A 21,105-nucleotide genomic window follows, 5' to 3' on the forward strand; every position below is an offset into this window, starting at 1 on the left:
CTAACCTTTGGGACTGTGCGTAAATGAAATATTAACGTTCCTCTTTTTACCATGTTGTGCAAACATGGTTCTTCTTAATTGAAAAAACAATTACTAAATTCAAAACAGAACATTCTCCTGTCATTCATTAATCTGAAATGGGTTATTACATTTTTTTTAAATGTTCAAACTATTAAAATCTGAAAACAGGAAACTGCTTCTTTTGTCAAAGCACTATTAAATATTACTGCATTCAATAATATGGTATAAGCATAGCATTTTCCAACGTACAAGGCACCAGCAAGCAATGCTCCGCCAGTATCTTTAAATAGTCATGGAGGTTTACAGCACAAAGAGGCCCTTTGGCCCATCGTACCTGTGCTGGCCATCAAGCACCTATCTATTTTAATCCCATTTTCAGGGATTTGAAGGACTTGGTCCTTGGCCTTGCTATGGGGTTTGAAGTGCTCATCTAAGTGTTTCTTAAATGTTGAGAGTTCCCATGTCTACCACCCTTCCAGGCAGTGAGTTCCAGAGTCACACCACCTTCTGCGTAAAAAAGTTTTTTTCTCAAATTTCCTCGAAATCTGCTGCCCATTACCTTTAATCCATTGCCCCTGGATAGTCCTCAACTGAGGGGAAAAGATCCTTCCTATCTACCCTCTGTCTGGAATAATTTTGCACACCTCAGTCAGGAGCCTTTCCTGCTCTAAGAAAAACAATCACAGCCTAACCAACCTCTCTTCATGCCCATGCAACAGACTGGAGAATCTCCAATGCACCCTTTCTAGTGCAATCATATCCTTCTTATCGTGGTGCAACCATAACTGCACACAGAAATCTAGCTGTGGCCTAACAAGTGTTTTATATAGTTCCATCATAACCCCCCTGCTCTTATATTCTACGCCTAGGCTAATAAAGGTAAGAATCCCATGTGCCTTCTTAACCACCTTGTCTACCTGTCATGCTGCCTTCAAGATCGTTAGACATGCACCCAAGGTCCCTCTGATCCACTGTACTTCCTAGCATCCTACTGTTGATTGTGTATTCCCTTGTCTTGTTAGTCCTTCCAAAGTGATCACCTCATACTTTTCAGGGTTAAAATTAATTTGCCACTCTTCTGCCCAACTGACCAGCCCGTCTAAATTGCCCTGCAATCAAAGACTTTCCGCCGCGCTATTTACCACACCAACGATTTTTGTGTCATCCGCCAACTTACTGATCATACCACCCACATTCCCATCTAGATGATTAATGTACACTCCAACCATCAAGGAGCAGGGCACCGATCCTTTCAGTATACCACTGGACACAGACTTGCAGTCACAAAAACAGCCTTCGACCCACCCTCTACCTCTTTGCCAGTAAGCCAATTTTGGATCCAAGTTGCCAAATTGCTTGATCTCATGGTCCCTTATCTTCTTGATCAGTCTCCCTTGCGGGACCTTGTCAAAAGCCTCACTGAAGTCCATGTTGACTACATCAATTGCACTGCCCTCATCTACAGACCTGGTCACCTCCTCAGAAATTCAAACACATTTGTTAGGCATGATCTCCCCTGAAAAAGCCATGTTGGCCTGTCCTTGATTAGTCATTGTCTCTCCAAGCGGAGATTAATTCTGCCCCTCAGAATTTTTCCAATAATTTCCCTGCCATTGATGTCAGACTCACTGGCCTGTAATTACCTGGTTCTTCCCTACTTCCCTTCTTGAACAATGGAAGGAAGAGCAGATAATGGAACATTATCTGCTCTCCAGTCCTCTGGCACCTCACCTGTGAGCAAATGAAGGTCAGAGCCCTGAAATTTCCTCTCCTGTGTCACACAACAGCTGAAGAGACATCTCACCTGAGCCTGGATATTTATCTGCTTTTAGGCCTGCTAAAAGTACTAACACCTCCTCCTTCTCAATGATAATATGTTCAGTTATATCACCATCTCCCTCACTGCTTTCTCTACCTACAACATCCTTCTCCACAGTCATCATAGATACAAAATACCTCACCTACGTCTTTCGGCTCAACACACAAGTTGCCACTTGGGTACCGAATAAGTCTTGCTCTTTCCCTGGTTACCCTCTTGCCCTTAATTTGTTTTTTATAAACATTATATTGAGCTATTTTTTGGTATTCTAACAACACAATAAACAATGTACGTGAAACAATAAACATAGTGCAAAAGCCGTCTCCCTCCCTTACAGGTCCCACCTTTATTAACCCCTTACTCTAAGCTAAACTAACCCCCTCCCCCTTCTGCTGACGATTAATTTTCCGCGAAAAAGTCAACGAATGGTTGCCACCTCCGGGCGAACCCTAACAGTGACCCTCTCAGGGCGAACTTGATTTTCTCCAAACAGAGAAAGCTAGCCATGTTGAATAGCCAGGTCTCCGAGTTCGGGGACTTTGAGTCCCTCCAAACTAATAGTATCCGTCTCCGGACTACCAGGGACGCAAAGGCCAGAACGTCTGCCTCTTTCTCCTCCTGGATCCCCCGAAACTCGCCACCTCTGGACTCAGTGCCACCCTTGTTTTTAACACCGTGGCATGACATCTGCAAACCCCCGCCAAAATCCCCTAAGCTCCGGACATGCCCAGAACATGTGGAAATGGTTCGCTGGTCCTCCTGCATATTTTGCACACCTGTCTTCCACTCCAAAGAATCTGATCATCCGGGCCACTGCCATGTTAGCTCGGTGAACAACCTTAAATTGTATCAGGCTGAGCCTGGCACATGTTGCGGATGCGTTGACTCTACTTAACGCGTCCACCCATAGACCATCCTCTATCTCTCCTCCCAGCTCCTCCTCCCACTTGCGCTTCAACTCCTCGGTCTGCATCTCCTCTGACCCTATAAGTTCCTTGTAAATGTCCAAGACGCTCCCTTCTCCCCCACCGGAAACTACCCTGTCCTGAATCCCCCTTAACGGTAGGAGCGGGAAGGTTGGCACCTGTTTACGTCGGAAGTCCCGCACCTGCAGATACCTGAATTTGTTTCCCCTCACAAACCCAAACTTCTCCTCCAGCGCCCTCATACTCAGAAAGCTCCCCTCTGTAAACATATCCCCCATCCTCTCAATCCCTGCTCTCCGCCATATCCGGAACCCCCCATCCATACTTCCCGGGGCAAACCGGTGATTATACAGATTGGGGACCAGACCGATGCTCCCTCTGATCCCACATGTCTCCTCCAGTCTCCCCCAGACTCTCAGGGCCGCCACCACCACGGGGCTGGTGGAGTACTGTGTCGGCGGGAACGGCAGAGGCGCAGTTACCAACGCCCCCAAACTGGTGCCCTTGCATGAAGCCGCCTCCATACGCTCCCATGCCAACCCCTCCCCCACCACCCACTTCCTGATCATGGCTACATTCGCCGCCCAGTTACTAAAATTTGGCAGCGCCAGCTCGCCCTCTCCCTGACTCCGCTCAAGCATTACCTTCCTTACCCACGGGGTCATGTCCGCCCAAACAAAGCCAGAGATCACTTTGTTGACCGTTTAAAAAAGGACCGCGGAATAAAGATGGGAAGACATTGAAACACGAACAGGAATCTCAGGAGGACCGTCATCTTCACCGTCTGCACCCTCCCTGCTAATGACAACGGGAGCACGCCCATCACCGAAAATCGTTCTTCATTTGGTCTACTAGCCGGGCCAGATTTAATTCATGCAGCCGGTCCCATTCCCGCGCCACTTGAAAGCCTAGGTACCTAAAGCTTCCCCCTACTAATCTAAACGGCAGCTCCCCCAATCGCCTCTCCTGTCCCCTCGCCTGGACCGCAAACATCTCACTTTTCCCCATATTTAGCTTATATCCCAAAAACCGGCCAAAGTCCCCTAGAATCCTCATTTCTTCCATCCCCTCTAATGGGTCCGATACATACAGAAGCAGGCCGTCTGTGTAGAGCGAGACTCGGTGCTCCAACCCCCCCCACCCCCACCCCACGCGCCCCCCCCCCCCCCCCCCCCCCCACACAACCCACTTCCAGCCCCTTGAGGATCTCAGAGCAATTGCCAACGGCTCTACAGCTAGCGCGAACAACAGTGGGGAGAGGGGGCATCCCTGTCTCGTCCCCCGGTGCAGTCTAAAATAGTCCGATGTTGTCCTATTCGTCCGTACACTTGCCACAGGAGCCTGCTACAGCAACCTGAACCAGTCAATAAAGCCCCGCCCAAATCCGAACTGTCCCAGTACCTCCCACAGATAATCCCATTCTACCCGATCAAAAGCCTTTTCTGCATCCATTGCGATCACTACCTCCACCTCACTACCTTCCGGGGGCATCATGATCACATTTAACGACCTTCTTATATTGACCACAACTGCCTACCCTTAACAAACCCCGTCTGGTCCACCCCAGTAACGTCCGGAACACAATCCTCAATCCTGGAGGACAACATTTTGGCCAGCAGTTTGGCGTCCACATTCAACAGGGATATCGGCCTGTAGGACCCACACAGCTCCGGGTTCTTGTCCCGCTTCAGAATCAGCGAAATCGTGGCCTGTGACATAGTCGGGGGCACCCCTCTTTCCCTTGCCTCATTGAACATCCTCATCAACCCCAATATCCCAGAGAAGTTTTTATAAAACTCCACTGGCTACCCATCCGGCCCCGGGGCTTTACTCGCCTGCATGGCCTTCAGACCCTCCACTATCTCTTCCAACACAATCAGGGCCCCCAGTCCTTCTATCAGCTCCCCGTCCACCTTTGGGAAATTCAGCCCCCTGAAGAAGTGCCTCATCCCCTCCGGCCCCGTCGGGGGTTCCGACCTATACAGCCTACTGTAGAAATCCCTAAACGTCTTATTCACCCTGATGAATCTCCAACCAGGTTCCTATCTCCACCATTTACTTTCCCTATCTCCCTAGCTGCCTCCCTCTTTCTAAGCTGCTGTGCAAGCATTCTGCTGGCCTTCTCTCCATGTTCATAGATCGCCCCCCTCGCCTTTCTCAGCTGCTCCACAGCCCTCCCTGTGGTTAGTAAGCTAAACTCCGCCTGTAACCTCTGCCGTTCCCTTAAAAGCTCTGCCTCTGGGGTCTCCGCATACCTCCTATCGATCTGTAGTGTCTCCTTAACCAGTCGGTCCGTCTCTGCCATGTCCTCCTTCTCCCTTTAGGCCCCTATCGAGATCAGCTCCCCTCTGACCACTGCCTTCAGTGCTTCCCAGACCATCGCTGCTGAAATTTCCCGTGTCGTTGACCTGCATGTAGTTCTGAATACATTTCCTCAGCTGCTCGCTCACACCCTCGTCAGCCAAATGTCCCACATCCAACCTCCAGTGCGGACGCTGGTTACTGTCTTTACTCACCTGCAGGTCAACCCAGTGCGGAGCATGGTCTGAGATTGTGATCGCCGAGTACCCCGTGTCCACCACCCCTGCCAGTAAGGTTCTGCTCAAAATGAAGAAATCGATCCGGGAGTACACTTTATTATGCACGTGTGAGTAGAAGGAGAACTCCTTCACCCTCAGCTGCCCAAATCTCCATGGATCCACACCCCATCTGCTCCATGAACCGTTTTAGTTCCTTTGCCATTGCTGGCACCATGCCTGTTTTTGAGCTTGACCGGTCTAAGCCAGGGTCAATAACTGTTAAAGTCCCCTCCCATGACCAACCTGTGCGGGTCCAGGTCCGGTATCTTCCCCAGCATCCTTTTTATAAACTCCGCATCATCCCAATTTGGTGCATACACATTTACTAATGCCACCTGCACCCCCTCCAGTTTCCCACTGACCATAATGTACCGACCTCCCACATCCGAGACTATTCTACCCGCCTCAAACACCACCCGCTTATTGATCAGGATCGCGACCCCTCTAGTCTTTGAATCGAGTCCCGAGTGAAAGACCTGACTGAATCTAATTCGGTCAGCTACTCTAAGGTGAGTCTCCTGCAATATTACCACGTCCACCTTCAGTCCCCTAAGATGCGCGAACACACGTACCCTCTTGACCGGCCCATTTAACCCTCGAACATTCCAGGGATCAGCCTAGTTGGGGGCTCATTGCCTCCCCCCCCTCCGCCGATCAGCCATCCCCTTTTTTGGGCCCGCCTCCAGCACACGCTCCACGCTTCCACCGGCCCATCCCCAGGCAGCCTCCGCCCCCAACCTTCTCTCTGACCCTTAGCCCAAGTCCCTCCCTTGTCAACAGGACATTTTCCCCCCCTCCCCCCTACTAACAACACTCTGTAACCCAACCCCTTTGATAAACCGAACATATGCACCCCCCACCCCCCATTACACTTCAGTGAGCTAGCCCAGCTAGCTTGGTGGCCCCCATCCCTGGCGCCGGATGGTCTCCCACCTATTGTTCCCTCCCCACCGCTCATACAAACATACTCCAACATCAAAAAATCCCCACAATTGTCCGACAGAAAAACACCAAAATCTAAACAAGCACACCCCCATCCCCCAACAGTGCAAATGAAAACCTTAACTCACTCAGCTCTGCCACTGGTCCCAAATCAATACAGAAGGCATTACAGCTTCCACATAACAAAAAAACGAGAAACTTTTTTAAAAAAAGAACAGAGAGACAAAAAGAAAAAAAAAACATGAACGTTGCAGCAAAGTTCAAAAGTTCTCAGTCCACCACCAGTCCTTTCCTTTTCACGAAGTCCAGCGCGTCCTCAGGCGACTCAAAATAAAAGTGCTGTATCTCGTACGTGACCCAGAGACGGGCCGGATACAACAGTCCGAACTTCACCTTTTTCTTTAAAAAGACCGGCCTAATCTGGTTGAAGCCTGCCTTCTCCTCGCCACCTCCACACTCAGGTCTTGGTAGACCTGCAGGATACTATTGTCCCACTTACAGCTCCGTGTCTGCTTGGCCCACTGTAGAATGCACTCCTTATCCAAGTACCTGTGGAATCTCACCACCATTGCCCTCGGGGGGTCTCCTGTTCGTGGCATCCTTGCGAGTGCTCTGTGAGCCCTGTCCACCTCCAAGGGTCGGGAGAATGCCCCATCCCCCAGCAGCTTCTCAAACATATCTGCGATGTATGCCCCAGCGTACGGGAGCCCAACGATTCTCAGGTTCTGCCGGCGGGACCTATTCTCTAGGTCTTCCACCATCTCCAGGAGCTTCTTCTGCTGGTCTCTCAGCATCCCCACCTCCAACTCCAACGCAGTTTGATGTTCCTCCTGCTCAGCCAGCGCCTTCTCCACTTTCTGGATCGCCCGATCTATGGGCGTCCAATCTAAGCTCCAGCCACTCAATCAACTCTTTTATCGGGTCCAAGCAGTCCCGTTTCTGCGTAGCAAAGCCTTCCTGAATAACTTGCATCAACTGCTCCGTTGACGGCTGGGTCGACAAACGAGAGGTCCGGTCCTCCGCCATGCTGTCTCCCGCTGCAGCTTCAGGCCAAGCCTTCTCTTGTCTTTCTGTTTCTGCCTTTACGAGCACTTCTAGTCCTTCTCTCCATGCACTGATGTGGGAATTCAGTACACAATTGCCTCCGTCTTCAGGTTTACAGTTCAAGTCCAGTAGAAAATCGGGGGAAAAGGTCCAAAAGTCCGACCTGAGCGGGAGCCACCAAATGTGCGACTTACTCCTTCATAGCCGTCATCGGAAGTCTTTCTTGCCCTTAATATACTTCTAAAACACCTTGGGCTTCTCCTTTATTTTCCCCGCCACTGTTTTTTCATGCCCCCTCTTTGTTCCCTTGACTTCTTTTTTGTATACCCCTGTAAACCTTCTATACTCCTCCAAGGCATCCGCTGTTTTCGGCCCCCTGCATCTGCCATGAGCTTCCCTTTTTTTCCGGATCCAATCCTGTATTTCCCTTGACATCTGGGGCTCTCTGGTCATTGTTGCCCCACCATTTACAGGAATACGATGGCTTTGTACTCTAATTCCTTTTTGAATGACTCTGATGTGGATTTTCGACAAATAACTGCTCCCACTCCACTTTGGCCAGAACCTGTTTTAACCCATTAAAATCGGTCTTCCCCCAATTCAGAACCTTTATTTCCGGTCCATCTTTGTCCTTTTCCATAACTACCTTAAATCTTCCCGAGTTATGGTCACTAACACTGAAATGCACCCCCACTGATACTTCTACCACCTGCCCAGCTTTATTCCCTAAAACTAGTTCAAGTAAATAGCTTCGACTCTGGTAGCCTGTGAACTAGAACACAATGTCAATAAATACACTACATTCAAGAAAATAGTTCTCCTTCTAGATAAGTGCAGAGTTTGATTAATTTCCATTTGCTCCTTATCTGAGGGTATCCAAATTTATACAGTACAAAGGGCATGTTTTGCTTTCTCACTTCTCCCTGTACATGCACAGATATTTGCACAGTACACAGCCATGTATCGTAAAAGATTCTGGAAAATCCAATAAAAGAAAACAAAAATCAAAACAAATGCAGGAAAACCTCAAACAGGTCTGGCAGCATCAGTGGAGAGAGATACAGGGTTAATGTTTTGAGTCTAATATGACTCTTCAGAATTTGAAAAGGAGTCATATTGGACTCCAAACATTAACTCTGTTTCTCTCTCCACGGATGCTACCAGACCGGTTGAGTTTTTCCAGCACTTTCTGCTTTAATTTTAGATCTCCAGCATCCACAATATTTTACTTTTATCAAAGAAAACAGGACTCCGTTGCCATAAGCCGATTATATATCTAATTAATACATGGATTTCAGAATGTAATCCCAGAAACACCAGTAAAATCGCACCATCTCAGAAATAAAAATTGAATCAGAGTTTCTTAGCATAAAAGTAGCCCTGAATACTTAATGGTGACCTTTCATCTTCGACCCTAATTTTTCCTTCAAAGCAGTCCATTCAAATAAGGCTTTAATTCAGGTAGTATTTGTCACACATTAGAATAGAATGTGAACTTACAGCTGTTGAAAATCTATACATAACAGGTACTGAACTGCAACAATCAACAAGGTGGCACCAATCATATCACACCCAAATAAAGAAAATCCACAAACAGCAACCTACAAAGTAACCAGCAAGGAAGAGCAGCAAGGCTGTGAGAAACTCATTGTAACATGAAGTGATTGAGGTGAAGAACAGAGAGGAGCTGGAGAAGCATATGATGGCGAAAGAAATAGAAAGATTGATGGTGTTAAAGAGAGGGGTAAGAGGATACATAAATACCAGCATAACCACCTGGGCCAAATGGCCGGTTTACGTGCTATTGATTCTATGTGCGTTTCACACACTGGCGATATTTTAACAATAAATAATGGACATTGTGCTAAAGACATGATTAACAACACCATAAAAACATTCTAAAAACATGAAAGAATTCTGTCCAAGATCTACTGCTAAAGTTGCAGTGTGGGGAACTAGAGACAACCTTGCAGAATGGATTGGTGGGATTGGTTGAAAAATAGGAGTCGGGGAATTGGAACAAACTGTACAGACTTGGATCGACAAGCCAGTGACAAGTGATGTCTCAGAGGGATTAATGCAGGATTCTTCACAAATGAAATGACCTCAATTTGGAAAGAATGAGGAATGTTTTCAGGTGAAAGTGAACTATGGTAGAGATTGAATTGGAGAAAGCTCAGTGATGATTCAACTGGGAGTAAAGGATTTAATTATAATAAAAATGATTTGATTGAGGTGTTCATAATAATTAAGGGAATTATCAAGTCAGATCAGGAATGTCTATCCTCCAGAAAATTAATCTGAAATTTAACACTGTAACCTTCAAATTCAACCTAAGTATATAACAAGAAAATGAAAATTGCTTCCTCATACAAAGGATTGAGACTACTTGATATACCTTGCACTGAAGACAATAGTAAGAGAATCAGTTTGGTGCATAAAATAGAAATTAGTACCAATTTTGTAGTCAAAAAATATAGGAACAGGAGTAGGCCATTTAGCCGCTTGAGTCTGTTCCGCCACAGCTAATCTGTGTAAAAACTCCACATGTGAAGATAAAGGTATACAGAAAAGGCATAAAAGTTGAGCCTATATGTATAAAATGCTCATCACAACCACAGGATATCCCAAAGCTCTTCGCAGTCAGCAAATTATTTTTAAAGTGCAATATTATTGTTATGTAGGAAACACGGCAGCCAATTTGCACAGAGCAAGCTGTCCCAAACAACAATCAAATAAATTACCAGATAGTTTGTGTTACGTATTAGTTGGGGGGGGATAAATGTTGTCAGGACACCAGGAGAATCATAGAATGATTGCAGCACAGGAGCTCATTCTGTACCAGCTCTCTGAAGGAGCAATTCACCTTGCACTCCTCCTCAGTTTATACCCCATAGCCCTGCAAATGTTCAGATAATGTTCCAAGTCTCTTTTAAATGCCACAACTGAATCTGCTCCACCACAGTCTCAATGCATTCAAGGTCGCAAACACTTAGTGCGCAAAAGATTTTTCCTCCTGTTACCATAGTTTTGTTTGCCAATCACAAATCGGTGTGTTCTTGTTCTCAATCATTCCACCATTGGGAACAGTTTTTGCCCATCTACTCTATTTAGACCCCTCAGGCCTTTGAGCGTCCTATCAAATCTCCTCTCAACTTTCCCTTCATCAACGAGAACAGTCCCAGTTTTCCAATCTATTGACAGAACCAAAATTCCTCATCCGTCATATTTAAAACTTAAATAATCGATGTCTTGACTCCTTGAATGTTCATTTTCATAGACGAACCGTGAAATCAACTACAATATTACTGTAAAATACCGATTTACTGACAGCATAGACCTTTACTCACTAAACATTTAAGATTACGATATTTCCGCAAAACAGTTAACTGAATAATTTTGAAACATAGAAATTATTATGCAAAAGTCGCATTGCAGCAGTTTAACATGTTTGTTAATAATGGTCATATCTATTAATGTAGTTATTCTTTATTATTTCTACTATTTTGAAAGATTTGCATCATGCTCAAAAATCCACCAAAACGTATGCAATGCTAGTTTTAATTGCCATTTGTTGACGGAGTGTGGTGAACCACGTTCCACTGTTACTCACTGTTGTATGTATATATATAATATATATATATATTCACTGTTATTGTTTGTCCCATTGTTACTTACTGTTGTTGTTGCTTCTGTTGAATCCGCCTGTGGCTTTGCCCCTCAGGCTTTGTATATAGTTGGCTGATCTGTTGCTCTGCCCCCAGTGAGGGATCAGCAGAGGCAGGCGCACATCTCAGTGTATTAAAGCCACGATTTAGTTCTATAACTCGCTTTGTCTATTATTGATGGTCCATCAATTTAATACACTGAGATGTGCGCCTGCCTGCTGCTGATCCCTCACGAACTGTCGTTTTAGCAGTGTGATTGCCTCTGCGTATGAGGCCGCGCCTCTGATCAGCAGAAAGATTTTGGGGCTCACCTGGGCATTGAGGAGACGCAGCTTGTGCACCGCGGTGACGGCGTCGGTCGATGATTCGAGGTAAGCCTCGAAGCAGCTTAGTCAGTGCTCGAAGATCGCAGTGGTGTCGGCTGCCTGCGGGTGAAGTTCAAGTCGGTCAGGCTTAAGAGCGGCATCCATTGTAATATCTCAGTGTATTAAATTGATGGACCATCAATAATATACAAAGCGAGTTATAGAACCAAATTATGGCTTTAATACACTGAGATGTGCGCCAATGAGGTTCGCTCGAAATCTCCTTGCCACGAGGCGTCAGCGCCCTGGTGAATCACTGGCTGAATTCCTGCGTGACCTGCGAGTACTCACCTGGAATTGTAACTGCCAGGCAGTTACGGCGGTTCAGCACTCTGAGCTCCGAATCAGGGATGCCTATGTGGCCGGAGTCTAATTATATTCGACAACGCTTGCTCGAAGGGGGTACCCTCGACCTCAAGGACACTGTGCAGCTCTCTAGCTCTTTGAAAGTAGCATTCCAGAACATGGATGCCTTCACATCCGACCACGCAGCACCCTTGTGGACGTCGGAAGCGCGGCCATCACCTGGCCCGGGCGCGTCACAAGCCTGTGCCATGCGGCAGCCCGCCAACTCCGGGGGGGCCGTACTGCTACTTCTGCGGCTAGGGCCAGCACCTCAGACAGCGTTGTCCTGCTCGGAACGTGACCTGCAACAAGTGCAGTAAGAAGGGGCACTTTACTAAGGTCTGTCAGGCCCGACCTCAAGCTCCCAGACCCAAAGTCTGCCAGGCCCGACCTGAAGCTCACAGGTCCCGCAGCGTGGCATCTTGCCTGCCGGGACCGCCCCCTTCTGACGTGTCATCCGCCTCGTGTGGCCAGTGGGGGCCGCCATTTTGGACGCTATCTTTGACGCCGCCCGCCACATGCAAGTCATGGAGGCCACCACCTTGGGACCACCCCGCTACCACCGACCAGACCAGCCATCTTCCGCAGCTCAGCTCAGTCACGCTCGGCCAGTCCCTGCCCCATCATCTCAAGAACTCCATGATGGCCGTCCGGGTCAATCGGCACAAGACGACCTGTCTGTTCGACTCTGGGAGTACGGATAGCTTCATTCATCCGGATACGGTAAGGCGCTGCTCCCTTCGGATTTTTCCCGCGTCCCAGACTATCTCCCTAGCTTCCGGATCACACTCCGTTCAGGTCCGGGGCTACTGTGTCACAAGCCTTGCGGTACAGGGTGTAGAGTACGCCAACTTCAAACTCTACATCCTCCCCCATCTCTGCACTGCCCTGTTACTAGGACTGGACTTCCAGTGTAACCTCCAAAGCCTGACTTTGAAGTTCGGTGGAACCCTGCCCCCTCTCACCGTCTGTAGCCTCGCGACCCTTAAGGTCGCCCCTCCCTCGCTCTTCGCTAACCTCACCCCCGACTGCAAGCCCGTCGCCACCAAGAGCAGATGTACAGTGCCCGGGACTAGGCCTTTATCAGGTCGGAGGTCCAGCGACTCTTGCAGGAAGGGATCATTGAGGCTAGTAACAGCCCCTGGAGAGCCCAAGTGGTGGTCTTCAGGACTGGGGAGAAACACCGGATGGTCGCCGACTAGTCAGACGATCAACGGTACACGCAGCTCAATGTGTACCCTCTTCCTCGCATGTCTGACATGGTCAACCAGATTGCGCAGTACCAGGTCTTTTCCACAGTAGACTTGAAGTCCGCGTACTACCAGCTTCCTATCTGCCCGGAGGACCGCCAATACACTGCCTTCGAGGCAGATGGCCACCTCTACCACTTTCTCTGGGTCCGCTTTGGCGTCACCAATGGGGTCTCGGTCTTCCAGCGAGTGATGGACCGAATGGTTGACCAGTACAGGCTGCGGGCCACGTTCCCGGATCTGGATACTGGATATTGTCACCATCTGCGGCCATGACCAGCAGGACCACGACGCTAACCTCCAGAAATTCCTCCACACCGCCCAGCTCCTTAATTTAACCTATAAGGAGAAATGTGTTTTCCGCACAACTCGCCTAGCCATCCTTGGCTACGTCATGGAAAACGGAGTCCTAGGGCCCAACCCCAATAGCATGCGCCCCCTTCTGCAACTTTCCCTCCCCCACTGCCCCAAGGCTCTGAAGAGATGCCTGGGGTTTTTCTCCTATTATGCCCAGAGGGTCCCCAATTATGCGGACAAGGCCCGCCCACTTATCAAATCCACCATTTTCCCCCTGCCGGCTGAGGCCTGCCTGGCCTTCAACCGTATTAAGGCAGATATTGCCAAGGCCACGATGCACGCAGTAGACGAGTCCATCCCGTTCCAGGTGGAGAGTGATGCTTCTGACTTTGCCCTAGCCGCTACCCTCAACCAGGAGGGCAGGCCCGTGGTTTTCTTCTCCCGTACCCGCCATGCCTCCGAAATTATCTGTCGAAAAGGGAGCACAAGCCATTGTGGAAGCTGTGCAACATTGGAAGCATTACCTGATCGGCAGACGATTCACTCTCCTCATTGACCAACGGTCGGTTGCCTTCATGTTCAATAACACACAGTGGGGCAAGATCAAGAAGACAAGATCTTGAGGTGGAGGATCGAACACTCCACCTATAACTGTGACATCTTGGATCGGCCTGGGAAACTCAATGAGCCTCCAGATGCCCTATCCCGCGGTACATGTGCCAGTGCACAAGTAGACCGACTTCGGGCCCTCCACAATGACCTCTGTCACCCGGGGGTCACCTGGTTCCTCCATTTCATCAAGGCCCACAAGCTGCCTTACTCCACACCAAGGAGGTCAGGATCATGACCAGGCACTGCCAAGTCTGCGCGGAGTGCAAACCGCACTTCTATCGGCCAGACAGAGCTCACCTGGTGAAGGCCTCCCGCCCCTTTGAACGGCTCAGTATCCATTTCAAAGGGCCCCTCCCCTCCACTGACCGTAACGTGTACTTCCTCAACATCGTTGACGAGTACTCCCGTTTTCCCTTTGCCATCCCATGCCCTGACATGACCTCTGCCACCGTCATCAAGGCTCTGCACAGTCACTTCACCTTGTTCGGTTTCCCCACCTATGTCCATAGTGATCGGGGATTCTCTTTTATGAGTGATGAACTGCATCAGTTCCTGCTTAGCAAGGGCATCGCCTCAAGTAGGACGTCTAGCTACAACCCCCGGAGAAACGGACAGCTGGAGAGAGGGAACGCGACGGTCTGGAAGGCCGTCCTTCTTGCCCTACGGTCTAGAAGTCTACCAGTCTCCCGCTGGCAGGTGGTCCTTCCCGATGCGCTCCACTCCATCCGGTCGCTTCTGTGTATTGCCACAAACGAGAGCCCTCACGAACGTTTGTTTGTCTTCCCTAGGAAGTCCACCTCAGGGGTCTTGCTCCCATCCTGGCTGACAGTCCCAGGGCCCATCCTTCTCCGGAAGCATGCAGGGAACCATAAGTCAGATCTCCTGGTCGAGAGGGTTCTGCTCATCCATGGAAACCCACAGTATGCCTACGTGGCACACCATGACGGGCGGCAGGACACAGTCTCCCTCAGGGACTTGGCGCAGGCAGCCTCCCCAGTGACCATTACCACCACCCCCGCCCCTGCACCGTCTCCCTCTCCGTCGGCTCATCGGGATGAAGAAGAAGACGACACGCTCCCGGAGTCGAAAGTCTCGACACCCGTGCCTACACCACAGCCGGGACTGAGGCAATCACGGCGGAAGGTTAAAGCTCCTGTCAAACTCAATCTGTGAGTCCACTTCACCCCCGCTGGACTTTTTTTTTTTTTTAAACAGGGGGTGATACTTAAATTGGTGGACCATCAATAATAGACAAAGCGAGTTATAGAACTAAATTGTGGCTTTAATGCACTGAGATGTGCGCCTGCCTGCTGCTGATCCCTCACTGGGGGCAGGGCCACAGATCAGCCAACTATATACAAAGCCCGAGGGCCGGAGCCACAGGCGGAGCCAACAGAAGCAACAACAACAGTAAGTAACAATGGAACAAACAATAACAGTGAATATATATATATATATATATATATATACATACAACAGTGAGTAACAGTGGAACGTGGTTCACCACACAGAGTGACCGCAATGAAAAATGTGTGGGTTATATTTCCTATTTTTTGTCATTTAAACATATAGATAAAAACTGTTGCAATGGATCATTTTTAGTATCGCAATTATCTAGAATTTGAATAATGTACAAGGCAATATACAATGTTATTAAAAATGTTATGAATAAATTATTTTACGGTAACTCATTATTAAATACTGCATATCCAAAGTCCTCAAGAGGCATGAAAATCTTTGGTTCACAGTATTAAAAAGGCCCTTACATATTTTATCAGTGTGAGCTAAGCACTGTGTGCTGACTCTTGACCTGAAGGAGTACAGGGAGGAAAACATGTAATTTTATTCAAAAGGGGTGTAGCATCTATACATGCTTCTCGGCATGTTTGAAAGGGACTTTAAGAGTTTGCATCAATTACAAAAGTATCAATCGTAATTTTCTTGGATAATAAAAAAAATACTGGTCCATGTGACCTGGCGACCCTCGACATGAAAGCAGTGCCAACAGGAAGGAAGTGAAGACCAGAGGCTGTGTGGCTGGCAGACAAAAAGAAGAGCTACAAGCAGGTGAAAGCAATCAGAGTACAAATGCTGACATGGGGGAAAATAGAGATAGAACGTATATCACAGAAAGCCCCATTTTTGAGCGTAGCTTGCACAAAAATACATACAATTATTGCAGGCATTTTCAAACTGCTACTATAGACTATAGAATATAAGCCCAGGCTCACCTCTCGCATTAAAGGCAAGAGAAAATGGTGGATCACGAAGTTCAGCCGGCATTGGTCCAAAAGGAAGGCTGGTTGGTAAAAATGGGTCCCGGACAAAAATGGTTGAAAAACACTAATTTATTGCAACTTTTGCTCATTAACTTTCAGTTATACAAGGGACCAATGCAAATACTTGTGGTTGTCAGATGCACCTTTGTTGTTTTGGTTATTTAAAGTGAAATTCACCGTTTTATTTGCCTGAGTATTCATGTGTAATTTGTACTCGTTCTGATTCATGCTCAAGTAAAAGCTAGGAAAAGTGGAATCTTCTTGATAATTTCTCCATCTGGGGGACATTCAGTAAATTTTGTTATTTTGGTTTCTGGTTCCTCCATGGGGATCATAACAATTGATTTAGTTTTTGAAATCTATTTCTTGCCCTTATCAGAGAGCTCCTTTACCTGTCAGGTAAATTATGTATTATTATACCCTCTAGCCATATTTTGAGTGTTGCTCGCATGAAAATAATCATATATTTATTTCACCTTTTGGTAGTTCATCTTTCATTTATAGAAGGAACCATATCTCCTGAACAAAGCCAAGCAGCAAAAGAACATGTTTATTTCATCGCACATTTTGTTTTATATGTGCAATGTGAAAAATATGAATTCTAATCACTCCCATCAATGTACTGTAATTTTTGTAACGGTTGATTGCACAATTATGTCATTTATAGGGCTCTTCTAGGTTGTATCTTAAATATTAAAGAAACTTTAAAGCATTTGACGTATTAGCAAATTTTAAACTCCTCAGGTGGTTTGGGAAAATAATTTACCAATACCTTTTTGACATATTTTGATGTTTCCCAAATGCACATTTTGACAGAGGCTGGAGTTACAATCTGACTGCAAAGTGCATGTTGTGTTTGTATTTGTTGTCAACTAAAATCTGTTGTGTTCTCATTTTTTCTATCCATATTTAAAAGTTATTCCTGAACAAAATATATATTTTTGCCAAATGGAACACATCCACACAATTTGCAGAGATGAGGACTAATTTTCCAACTATTCACAACAATGACAATCTTTATTAGGCGTTATAGGCTTACATTAACAAGGCAATGAAGGTACTGTAAAAATCCCCGAATCGCCACACTCCGGCGCCTGTTCGGGTATACCGAGGGAGTATTCAGAATGTCCAATTCACCTAACAAACACGTCTTTCAGGAGGAAACCGGAGCACTCGAAGGAAACCCATGCAGACATCGGATGAATGTGCAGACTCCGCACAGACACCCAAGCCGCAAATCAAACCCAGGACCCTGGCGCTGTGAAGCAACAGTGCTAACCACTTTGTGAAGAGCAAATTGGAAGTGCAATTTTGAAGAATAACTTTGGATATCTGGCAGCATTCAGTCAATTTAGCACAATGTGAAACATGGAACACAAGAGTCCAAATGTTGATGTTTAACTACAGTATTAATACATACAAACACAGTAATTTCTCAACCCCACTGTAATCCATCTGTTAATTATTTAAAGTCTAAACCCTGGTTATTGGTATCTGCTGAGGGAAGTAGGTCCTTCCTATCTGGGCCCCTCAATTTTATACATCTTAATTAAATTTCCCTTCAGCCTCTTCTGCCCCCCCAAAAAATCCCAGTCCCTCTAATCTTTCTTCGTAGCTGAAATTAAACATTGCTGGCAACGTGCTCGTACATTTTTCAGTCCCCACTCTAGTGAAACATATCCTACCTGTAACGTGCTGACTATACTGACAAAAACTGTATCCAGTACTCGATCTATGGCCTAACTAGTGTTGTGAACAGTTCTAGCTTAATCTTCCAGCTCTTATCTTCTATAGTTTTGGCTAAGAGAGAAAATATTAATGTTGATTTCTTAACCACTTTATCCTTCAAGGGTCCGTGGGCATATACTTCACAGTCCCATTTCCAATCTACTATTTATTGTTCATGCCCTTGCCTTGCTTGCCCTCCCCAAATGCATTTTCTCACATTTCTCCAGATTAAATTGCATTCTCTAGTTTCCTCCCACTTGACTGATGCATTGATACCGTTCTCTGGTCTTTAGCTTTCCTCTTCACTATCAACTAAATGAATCATCTGCTAACTTCTTAATCATGCCTCCTACATTGAAATCCAATTCCAGTCACAAAAACACAGTATGACCATTCCCCATTACTTCCTGCCACACAGCCAATTTTGGGTCAAATTTACCAGTTTCCCATTTGCCTTTACTTTTCTGACAGTCTGCCATCTGGATACTTAAAAGGGCCTTTTTAAAATCCATGCAGAGTACATCAAACATGCTACCCTCATTAACTCTCCTTGTTACCTCCTCAAAAATTTGGATTTGGCAGGCTGGTCTTCCATTCAGACATTCATCTGACTGTCCTCAATTAATCTTTCTAAATTACCATTATTATGGGTAATTTTCTAATAATTTATCCGCCACTGAGTTTATGTTGACTAGCATGTGATTTTTTTTTGCTCTCTCCCTACCTCACGTTTTAAACAATGATACAATATCAGAAGCCATCCAGTCCTGACCACCACACCTGGAGCAAGAGAGGATGGAAAATGATAGTCACACTATTTCCTCCCTTGCTTGCTAACAGCCTGAGATAAATATCATCCAGGTCAAATTTTAGCTATGAAGAAAGATTAGAGAGACTGGGATTGTATTTTTAGGAATTTAATTTAATTAAGGGGCCTAGATAGAGTGGATAGGAAGGACTTGCCTCCCTTAGCAGAGGCCAATAACCAGGACTTAGATTTATCTACTTTCAATGATGCTGGAACCCAGTTCCTCTCTTCACCTTGTTTATCCTGTCCAATATTTTATATTCTCCTTGCTACAATGACCATATCAGTCCTTCAATCCTGCGAGGGAGGCAGGGCCAACCCAGAGAGGTTGATTGCTTCAAAACAATCTGCGGGGAACCCCACGAAAAAGACCGCGATATCGCGGACCAACGGGAGCTTCTTCTGAACGCGGCCGCTCTGCTCGCAGACGCCACTGGAAGTCTCCTTGTGTTCATTTTAGGGTATGAGTGCAATAAAACAAATACCAATTAACATTCTGGCAGCAGGGCCAATACCTGGTGTCTTGGGATACAAACTGACCCAGTCAATAAACTGCTGCTACCACTATGGGGCCCTAGACTTTTGAAACATTGCACAAGGGCACATATTCCTCAAGATCAAAGCTTAATGCAACATCTTGAATTGTAGTCAGCTAAATTAACTGCACTATGGGCGGGATCCTCCGACCCTGCCCACACGGTAACCAGAAATTCCCGCCCGAGGTCTATGGATGTTTACATGGTCCGCATCCCGTCCGTGGCGATCTTGGTTTTGTGGCGGGGCTGGCTTAGCACACTGGGCTAAATAGCTGGCTTTTAAAGCAGACCAAGGCAGGCCAGCAGCACGGTTCAATTCCCGTACCAGCCTCCCCGAACAGGCGCCGGAATATGGCGACTAGGGGCTTTTCACAGTAACTTCATTTGAAGCCTACTTGTGACAATAAGCGATTTTCGTTTTGTTTCGTTGTGGCGGGTGGGGAGGAAGAACCCAGCCCTATAAATTTTGAGAAAAAACTATAAATTGCACAAGGCCAATTAAAAGAATAGAATAATGATTCCTCTAACAGTTTCCTGCACACAATTCTGAAGTTAAATGTCAAGACTACTGTTCAGTTAACTAATTTGCCAACAATAAAGGGTGTCTTTCAAGACAGTGATTAGGGCAGAGATATTCTGGATCGGCCATGACAGATCCTGCTGCGGAACATTTGGCGGCCCCACCAAAAGTCCATGGGCGGGATTCTCCGAGCCGAAATCATTATCGGCGCGGGGGCGGAGAATGGGCGTCGAACCCGAGATCAGGTCTGACGCCACCCCCCCCAATTCTCCGGTCCCGGGAGAATCAGCGCCGGTCGGGGGCCATTGAAAGAGATCATTTACAGGGGGCGGGGAGGGGGGCCTCCAGGACGGTCAGGCTACCGATCGGGGGCCACAGATCCATGGGCGTGCGCGATCTGGAGGGGGCCTATGTTTTCGGTGTGGGTCAGCCATGTCACGGGGGGGGGGTCAGCCGACGCAGTGCGCATGCGCGGACCCCCGACCGGAAGTGCAGGGCCCCGTATTGGCAGCTGGAGCTGCGAGGCCCACTCGAGTTCCTCAAACGCTGCTTTGCGGATCTGACGGCAGAACTGCTAGAGCCGATGAAGGCGTCGATCGACAAGTTGGTGGAGACCCAGAAGGCCCAAGGGGCGGCGATCCGGGAGGTGCGGCAAAAAACCTCAGAGAACAAGGATGAGATCTTGGGCCTGGCGGTGAAGGTGGAGGCCCATGAGGTGCTACACAAGTGGCAAGAAAAATTTGAGGACAAGGAGAATCGGTCGAGGAGGAAGAATCTCCGGATTCTGGGTCTCCCGGAGGGAGTGGAGGGGTCTGATGCCGAGGCGTATGTGGTCACGATGCTCGACGCGCTGATGGGCGCGGGAGCTTTCTCGAGGCCCCTGGAGATGGACGGGGCTCATTGAGTCCTGGCGAGGAGGCCCAAGGCCAATGAGCCGCCAAGCTTTGTGGACAGCGAGTGTGTCCTGAGATGGGCCAAAAAAGAGCGGAGCAGCAGGTGGATGAACACAGAGATCCGAATATACCAGGACTGGAGCGCAGAGGTGGCCGAGAAGAGGGCCAGCTTCAACCGGGCTAAGGCGGTTCTACATCGGGGTGCAGTTCAGGATGCTGCAGCCAGCGCGATTGTGGGTCACATTTCAGGAACGGCACCACTACTTCAAGACGCCAGAGGAGGCGTGGACCTTTATCCACACTGAAAAGTTGGACTCGAACTGGGGGTTTGATGGGAGGGGGGGTGCCTAGGGGGGTTACTGTGTTTTGGGGGATGCTCTGTTCTGTTTTCTTTGGTGCTGGGTGGGATTGGGCGAAATGGTTCGATGTGGTGGCTGTGTGATGTGGGCGTCGGTGTTGGAAGGACAGGGCCT

General features: G+C 47.6%; 1 protein-coding gene across 4 annotated transcripts in view; it reads right to left on the reverse strand.

The window, feature by feature from the left end:
• The window catches only part of diaph2 (diaphanous-related formin 2), a 983,399-nt gene that overhangs the window by 588,757 nt on the left and 373,537 nt on the right, over window positions 1-21,105 (reverse strand). The window lies entirely within an intron of this gene.

This window comes from Scyliorhinus torazame, chromosome 5, assembly GCF_047496885.1.
Source record: "Scyliorhinus torazame isolate Kashiwa2021f chromosome 5, sScyTor2.1, whole genome shotgun sequence".
Lineage (NCBI taxonomy): Eukaryota > Metazoa > Chordata > Chondrichthyes > Carcharhiniformes > Scyliorhinidae > Scyliorhinus > Scyliorhinus torazame.